Source organism: Ciconia boyciana, chromosome 13 (assembly GCF_034638445.1).
Source record: "Ciconia boyciana chromosome 13, ASM3463844v1, whole genome shotgun sequence".
Lineage (NCBI taxonomy): Eukaryota > Metazoa > Chordata > Aves > Ciconiiformes > Ciconiidae > Ciconia > Ciconia boyciana.
In genome coordinates, this window is record NC_132946.1 from 15,782,574 (window position 1) to 15,791,792 (window position 9,219).

At 39.0% G+C, this 9,219-nt stretch overlaps 1 long non-coding RNA gene across 2 annotated transcripts in view; it reads left to right on the forward strand.

Annotated features, from left to right (window-relative positions):
- The window catches only part of LOC140659164 (uncharacterized), a 31,083-nt gene extending 22,370 nt beyond the window's left edge, over positions 1 to 8,713 (forward strand). Inside the window, exons 3-5 of one of the 2 annotated variants that reach the window (XR_012045008.1) lie at positions 3 to 273; positions 1,877 to 2,020; positions 5,468 to 8,713. This is a non-coding gene — a long non-coding RNA (uncharacterized lncRNA). The remainder of the gene's footprint in view (positions 1 to 2; positions 274 to 1,876; positions 2,021 to 5,467) is intronic. The other variant, XR_012045007.1, reaches the window with a different exon arrangement.
- The last annotated feature ends 506 nt before the right edge of the window (positions 8,714 to 9,219 follow it).

Here is a 9,219-nt window from a genome sequence, read left to right on the forward strand (position 1 = left end):
AGGCATGCACCATGGCGGTGACGATGGCCCAGCGGCTAATGTCTGCCTCTCCGCAAGGGCAGCTGCAGAGCCGGCGTGAGCCCTGGAGGGCCAGGGAGACTGCACACACTTCTGAGCTGGTGCTGTGGAGTCAGAGCCATCAGCAGACATCCCTGCAACTGCTAGAGGTCCTGATCAACCTGATGGTGTATTAGTACAGGTTACGTCCTAAATCCACACTGCCAGCTGCTTGGAAATAATAAGGCCTGATTCTAAAATGCAAGCTCTACTCAGGTACTGAAAGAAGTAAAGCAGAGAGATTCTACATACTTAATTTGGATAGGAAAAAGATTGTCGTTTGTGTCTGCACCTAAAGTTTTGTTATATCTGCAAATGCTACTGGATCAAGGAGAAACAGTAGATTCTAGTTACCGTACCTTATGGGAGAATAAGCCTGAAGACCCGCGCTGGAAACCTAAGACAGAACACGCAGGTCATACTTTACAGAAATACACTGCCGCCTCTCACTTGCAAGAAAATCTGATGCAAAGTGGTTCACATTTCAGAACACACTGCAGTATTTACAGTCATTTTTAATTATACATTTCATAATTGGGTTTGTTTCTGCAAGTGCTTTAAATTTGGGGGTGTCTAAGTCATAATTTGTTCTGTCTCAAAGTTTTACCACCGTATAAAACTATAATAAAAAGACATAGGTCTTCTTTGTAGCTGGTGTAAATGGTATGAGAGTACATGAGAAAACCTTTTCAACACAAACTAATTTTCCAGGGCCTGAAGAGGACCATTATGCTATTACATGCATATTTTGAAATGAGAGCAGGCAGCATGTTCCCAAGACGGTTCTGAGCACACCACCTCTAACCAATCCCTGTGCAAACAAGTATTTGCTGTGCTGAGCACAAGGGCTCTTCCCTGCGGTGTGACCTAACAACTCAGGATACAAACTTCTCCAGCGATGAGAGCACAAGAACTAGACTTGATTCCTCTGCTCTGTGTTTGAATTCAGTCTTTCTGGTGACCAGGAGTAACATTCAGCATGACAAATAATTTAATGAACTACTAATTCAGACTTGACCTTCAATGAAAGTACTGTCTAATTAACCAGTTTTTCTGAAGTCAGCCATAAGAATGCAAAACCATTTCCGAACAGGTGCAGGAGGCACATGTTAATTTTAGCAGCAAAGGTCATTACATACGTATTTCTGCACTTTTTCCTGGCATCCCTCCTGTCAGAGGATTACTTATGTACGTCTATGAAGACAAAGAGGAGGAAAAATCCTTCAGATTCTCTCAGCTTCAACTTAGCAAAGTCCTGTCTCCTATTCCTTTTTCCTTTATACTCTTTTCAAAAATAAGTCTAAATTCAATACTGAGAGAGGAAATACATTATCTTGCAAATTAAAGTGATAAGATTAGATTAGTGCCTACATAGCTGGAAAGTACTTGTAGTATATGTTTTCACACTAATGGAGAGTACTCTCTTGGGGAAAAAAAATCAGAGCAGAATTAAGGGACATTTTAGTATAAGCCTGAAAAAACCCCACAACAAATACACATCACTCATTGAGCAGGAAAAAGAACCAAGTAAATTAAACCATGCTTGGCAATCAGAATTGTAAAAATTCTTCCTCTGAAAGCAAAGATCAATTTCTACTTCAATCTGTGAGCATGAGATGTGAACCAATAACTTTGCAGAGAAATAAAGATTTCTTGGCCTGTCTAGATTTATCTTATCAGACTGAAGAAGTGGGCTTCATGTTACAGACTGCTATTTTTTTTTAATCTTATTGCCTGAGGAAGTGTGAAAACAGCCTCAAGAAAAAGTCAGCTCTAACAATATTGAGCTTATTCTCTCCCTCTCTGTTTCATCCTTCAGGCTTTGATGCTTTTTCAGCAGAAGTATTATAAGTAGCCAACCCCAGTAAGAACATGAAGAATGTATCAGAAGCAGCTCCTTACTACGATGTTCTCCTAAGGTACCAAAGGAAAGGCACCTTTCAAAGACAAAGGACGATGGGAGGTAGGTATCACATTTTCAAGTTTAATAAAAATGCTGCAACTGTACAATTTATTTTGTGGTTGAGAAATGTAGTAGGGGTTTTATTCACAAGAACAGAGATGTTGGTAGTTGCAGTGGATTAGCTTGCTAGGGTGTGGTGGGGTTGGGTTTTTTGGCTTTGGGTTTTTGTTTTTTGTTTGGTTTTTTTTTTAAACCAGAAATTACCTAGGAAATGCCAACACAATTTGGAGCATCCCCAAAGAACAGACTGAGCACACTTACAGCCGCTGCTGGTGGCTCCATGAATTAAAGAAACTGGAGGGTTTTTTTCTGTTTTTCTTTCCCCGAAATAACACACACCGACTTTTATTACCTGCAACCTACATTCAGAGAGAAGTAGTTCTCCAGGGAATGTTACAATAGCTTCCTAGTCCCTCAGCTTTACACACTGCTCTGGTAGCACAAGTCAACATCCCACCCTCATTGACAGAGGACTGCTTCACTAAGAGCAAGGGGCTATTTCTTTCACACAGGAAAAAAAATAATCACAAAACAAAGTAGAGTTAAGAGTATCAGAGTGCTCCTAGAAGACATAAACTAGATAAGGCACATTAAATTTGTTGAAAATCACTTTGTATTATTTAACTGGCTGCCTCCCTACCAAACTGAGTAAACACAGACAGGATGCCAGGCGTGAGGTAAATTTCATGCCTTGTTGTCACAGAAAGGCTTCTGGCATCTATATCAAAAAATGATGCCAGATAAATGACTCTTCTCATTAAGTCTCTTAAAGAAAGGCTTTCTTGTCATTGGTCTGTGCATGCGATTCTTTCTGGCACTCTGCTTTTGAAACCTTGGCTATCATGGACTAGCTGCTGTAAATATATTGTTGATTTTAAACGTAAACTTAAGTTGGTATCAGCTTTGACCATCAATTTCTGAGTCCCTGACTGGCTGTGCAAAATCATGATTTCAAGGTCTTTTTTGTTGGTGGCAGCATTTTTTAAACAGAAAAGGCTTTAGGAACAGGGAAAGAGGATGCACCAGCTCTTTTCTGACTTTCCTAACACTATGCTGAGATTCAAACACTGTGTCTTGGATAGAGAGACACTTCCCCAGTCAGCAGGGCTGCCCTTTCCAGTGCTCTCCTCAGCACTGGTTTTCTATTCCTATATTTTGGTGTTAGTGGTCCCACAGTTGCACAGTCAGCCGCACTAGGGCAAGTTGATGCCACCAAAATCTAACGTTACAAAAAAGGATTCATTCTCAGTCAGATGAGCTACCTGATCTAGCCAACAGTGAAAATGATATTGCCTTCATATTCATATGTATTCCAGGATTTTACTACCAAGAGTGTTATTTAAGCTCCAATAGAAAATACTAGGAAATTCTGGATGCTTTAGATGTGTGGACTCCACAGTGAAGAATGTTTTTGTTGAAGCTTTGATATTACTGTTCTGAATCAACTAATGGCCCAAGATACTTGTTTGTTTGGTTTTTGTTTTGATGTGCAGGCATTCAACTATTAGCGAGGGCAACATTTTGATTCAAATCATCCCTAGGTCATGGAAATTAACATGCACATTCTGTTCTACTCTACTGAATTTGCCAGCCTCCCCCCACACACACCCACCCCATATTTCAATAAAGCAGATTATTATAAATCATGTTTGTACTGAAACAAACATGAGATAGTGGGAAAAATAATTGACCATACTGTTTCTTTAGCGGGCCCAGATTATTAGTGGTTATGTTAAATATAGACATTTACATCCAAGCCATTAATGCATGCTTAAAATGCATCAATAATTCAGTAATTTTTAAGTTCAACCTGGGAAATCACCTCTTACAGATAATATATAGCACAGCACTGTTAGATCATAAGCCATCAAGCGTGAAAAAGATAGAAATATGGCCAACTATGTCTTTTGTGCATATCACCATACCTCAGTGTATTTCAGACCTCAGACTGCCCATGAAATTCTGATACGTTCTTATACCAGAAGAGCATCTATTTGCAAGGCTTTGACCTCCCATTTAGAGTATGTGATACTGCAAGAGTGGAGATGAGAAACTGGTGAAATCAGCAGTATAGAAATGCTACAAGCTTTGGTACAAAAAACATCCACTACCTAGAATCAAGGAGCAGAAAGCATTTTGTGGTACTTGCATTTCCATTGCATACCTCTGTGCTATGTGACAAAGAAAAAAAAAATTAGAAGGCAAAGCACTCTCTGTGTCTCTCACACATAAAGACACTAATAGCTCAATCTCACCATGGTGCCGAGGTTCCTATAGTTTTATCATTAAAGAGTTCGGTCAGTCAACTGTGGTGGTAATTATCACATAAATTAACTGAGAGACAGGAAAACGAGAATGTAAGACAAAATCTCACCTCCAGCAACAAGGTATAGGACTTCATTTTCCAGTAATATTTTCAAACCTAACACCAATGATGAACCAAGTGTTTTCTGGAATATTGCTAGGTTATAGAAAGAAAGCCTGTTAGTCAGTGCCATTTACCCCCTGGTATCCAGCTTTTATCTGCTGACCTGTCACAATAAAACAATTCTGAAGATGTATTTTCAGATACAGGTGATTAGCACAGCAAGGAAAGCAGCAGAGTGAAAATTCTTTTTCAGATAAGTGTTGCTTGCAAGGAGTATAGGTAGAAGGAAAAGCAAAGAACTAATCAGTTTGGCTACACTAGACTACAGCGCTCAAACTTTTATTTGGGTTGTGGGGTTTGGGGTTTTTTTTTAGATAAGGGTATTTTGCTTTAAAACAGTCCAGATCCCACTCAGTTCTGCATGGGAACATTGTTACCTTTTCAATGCATTCGGCTGACAATGCAAATTTCTGACAGAATCCCAAACCTTGTCTTTAGAGAAGTGTTTAAATAAGGGCAGATGGCACCTTGAGATTTCACTACTCCATTCTACTGCTTCAAGACAGGTTCAAATTTTATTTCTGCTGTCCTTGATAGAGCTGGGCTATTTTTTAAACTTTTGTTCCATTTTGGTTCTTTTAAGATCTCCAACAATGGAGATCTCTCCCTGGTACTAAATGATGCTTACTGTCAGGAAGTTTGCATTGCATTTGTTGTCTGGTTTAGGGTATTTTCTTCTCGTTTAAATTCAAAGTTCATCCTTCACACAAGGAAAAGATTAAATTTCATAACTGTTGTGACACAGATGTTACCTACCCTTTACAACATTTAAGAGTTTGGAATGTTATCAGATCACACTGGGAAGGGCAGTTGCTGATATAAATGGTTATGACTATTAGCTAATTTAAGTCATTCACTACCCTCTGTAAAAGTATATTCTCTACTTTCCTTTTCTCTTCTTCCATCTCTACTCAAGTATTTAATGATTATGCAAGAAAAGGCACCAGACCTTAAAAAGGGGGTTACATGAATACTGCACATTAATGTAACACTGTCACTTTTGCACTGTTAAATCACAGAATCACAGACTGGCTGCGGATGGAAGGGACCTCTGGAGGTCATCTGGTCCAACCCATCTGCTCAAGCAGGGCCACCTAGATCCATTTGCCCAGGACCGTGTCCAGCCAGCTTTTGAATAGCTCCAAGGTGGGAGACGCCAGAACTTCCCTGGGCAACCAGGTGTCAGCGCTCAGTCACCTTCACAGGGAAAAAATGTTTCCTGATGTTCAGAGGGAACCTCCTGCATTTCAGTTTGTGCCTGTTGTATCTTGTTCTGTCACTGGACACTGCTGAAAAAAGCCTGGCTCCGTCCTCTTTGCACCCTGTCTTCAGGTATTTATATACATTGATGAGATTCCCCCGAGCCTTCACTTCTCCAGGCTAAGCAGTGCCAGCTCTCTTCTCAGCTTTTTCTCACAGGAGAGATGCTCCAGTCCCTTATGCATCTTTGTGGCCCTTTGTTGAACTCTCTCCAGTAGCTCCATATCTCTCTTCTACTGGGGAGGCCAGAAGTGGACACAGAACTCCAGGTGTGGCCTCCCCAGTGCTGAGCAGAGGGAAGGATCACTTCTCTTGACCTGCTGGCAACACTCCTCTTCATGCAGCCTAGGATACCATTAAGCTTCTTTGCCACGAAGGCGCATTGCTGGCTCCATGTTCAACTTGGTGTCTACCGTTTACATTCTAATATACAGTTTTTCTTTTACTTTTTCAGTAACATCACTGATTTTCACTACATTTGTGGTGCCTCCATTTGTGGCACCATCCTCAGCTGCATTTGTTTATTAGTATTACAGAAAACATCATTCAATTTTTTAAAATCACGATTCTAATGACATGATCAGAGTTCACATCTAAAGGCAAATTACTGCTTCATCAATGCCCTCACCGAACCAGTACACAATCAGAGGTGGAGATCTATCACAGTAAAACTGGAAGACGTAGGGTTCTGTGGTGGGCCCTATCTCCTACTATTTTCATGCACACACATGCAAAACTGTGCACTGCTGCTGAATCAGAGGCCTTTGAAAGTTCATAAAAAAAACAAAACATAGGTTTGGAAGTTATATATTAAAATACAATAATTTGTCACTGTCCCTATATCATCACAGAATGAAAGACAGATACTTTGAAATGTCATGTTACAGAATTCTACATAACAAGAAGAAAATTGATTGCTGACATACCATTGCTAATTCTGCTCTTCCTCTTCTATGCAACGGAACTCTTAAACATCTTCCAAACAACAAGAAACGACTAATGCGTTTTTCTTTTAGTTTTTGCTTACTTCATGCCCACAGCAGCATAAAGATATACACTGACATACAAGCTGGCTGAGTAAGGGAGATTGGCTGCGATGTGAAATAAACTAGTGACATTTGGAAAAACTTGGCAGGCAAAGACAAAAACACCACACAAAAAACCCAGACACAAATCAGACCCCAAAACTTTTAACAGCAGCAGCTAATCAGCTGAGGTTGGTGAATTAATCCAAGTATGCATCTAAACTCACATTATGAATTTTTCTAAGGTTGCTTTCTGTTCTACCAGTCTCTTGTCCTAACATCAATATGCCAATGCTTTGAGCAGACTGTGAGGTGGTAGAAGTCACTGGGAGATATTTTTCTCTTTTACACACAATAATGATGACTTGTGAATAATGCGCATATGTTACAATGCTTGTTTCCGCAGGCTGCTGTAATGATTACATGTCATTAACTAAACAAAGAAAAATCTGAAATAACAAAAAATTGAACAGTCTGGGAAAAAAAAAAAATTCCGTCTCAAGTTATATTTCAGTTATTATGAGCTTAGTTTACTGCCTTTGCAGATGAGTTTGTTGCAGGCTCCCTTTGGAGCCCCCCTGCATGAACAACCTCCCCAACAGAACCAGACAAACCAGGACCAAGTATAATCAGGAAAACAATGTCAAAGGAAGTAATGAAAAGCATAGGCAAAATTATTGTTTTTCTGTCTGGATGAATGCCCTTTCTGCTTAAGAATGCCTCCCATTTAGTAATGGGAAACATGAGAGAATGTGAATTTAGAAAAGAAAATTAAACAAAGGAAGTATAAATATTTTACTTGTGAATAACTGGAGCTCGCTCTTGAAGTCTGAATATGGATGCAATCTTCCAGGAGTTGAGGATGTTTTAACTGTTCTCTTCATGGCTGATAGGTGAGCTTCAGTTCTCCCACTGACGCGCACAAGGTAGCACTCCCACTCAATGCACTGCATGGTTGAGATTTTACTGGATCTGAGGGAGTTCAGCACTGTTCTTACCAGAAATCAAGAGGAACCAACTACTCAGCTTTCTTGGATTTCTTTAAAAATTTAATCTTTAAAGCATTTTGTCTACATTTCAGTCATGTTTGGAATGTGTTTCATGACATCCCACCGCCCCATCGAGGGGAAGTGGCGAGTGACTCCCGAAAGACTGAATCTTTATACTGTAGATCTGCAATAATAATCCCAGAAAGCAGTATTTACTGAAGACTAACTTAAATCTTGATACGGTGCCTATTTATGCCCTACCAGCTCCCATCTTTATGACTACAACAAATTGTCTTTTTGTACTATAGGATAGGGGAATCGCTTGAAAGGTGAAAATTGTTTTTAAAGGCTTGTTGTGTATTTGGCATCCTACACACTGAAAATCTGAAGTAGTGTTTTAGAGCAGAGTTCTCAGACAGTTGATGTACTTTATCCTGGAGTACTTCTACTATTGGTTTGATATATTTGTTTATGCATTTTATAAAAACTCTTAGTTCAGTAAATGCTGCAAGATCAAATAGCATACTTTTGAATTATGCAAAATTTTATTATACATAGTTTAAATAAACTCTATGAAACATTAAACAACTTCAAAAAGGTTTCATAACAACTCTGTGCAATGTTTCCTCTTTGGTATATTTTGAAAATTATGATTCTGTCGTATTTATGAGTATAAAGGTTAAACTTTTCCAGAAAGAAAACTGCTTTGTGCAACTGGTATGAAGATACATGCAACTGTATCAACTGAATCATTGTTTTATTTACCTTTCATGCAAAAGCATAAGCAACATAAAAGCCATTAAAATGAGAAATTACATACAAATCACCATATCTATCTCAGTATGTATAACACTACAGAATTGTTAACACTAGACTTGAGATGAAGTTCTGAAATTATTAGCATTTTAATTCTTCAGTGATATCCACTACAACAGAAACTCCGTTAAGCTCTCACGAGGCAGTGGTTCACTCTAGGCTTATGCAGAGAGTCATACAGACAGGACAACGCTTGGAAAGTGCTGCAGGTTGCTGAACCAGAAGCTGACTTATCAGAAATTATATAACTGCTGAAAAGATTTTATAGACTTGAAGGGAGAGTTTATTTGGGGCACTCAAGAAATTATGAGTACAAAGAAGAGGATCAAAATTGCCTGGATCTAAGGGTTTCTTGGTTTCAATGCAAGGAAAATGATAACGTCAGCACCAGAGCCACACATCATCCCAAATGAATTCTGGGTTGCAAACCACACATTTTTTGAAGAGACTATTACTAAAGATCTGGAAATATGGGGACTTTTTTGTAGTTGCACTGCTTTTCCATCAGGTAAATACTGAGATGATTTATCAAATTACACAGTGGACTAATTGCATGTTAACTTAAACACAAATTTGAAAAGGAAATGGATTAACAAACTTACCATATGGAACAGTTCAGATGAGAAAGTCCTGCATGATTTTCTATTTACAGCATTTGTTTCAATCTACTGTCTTTATCAG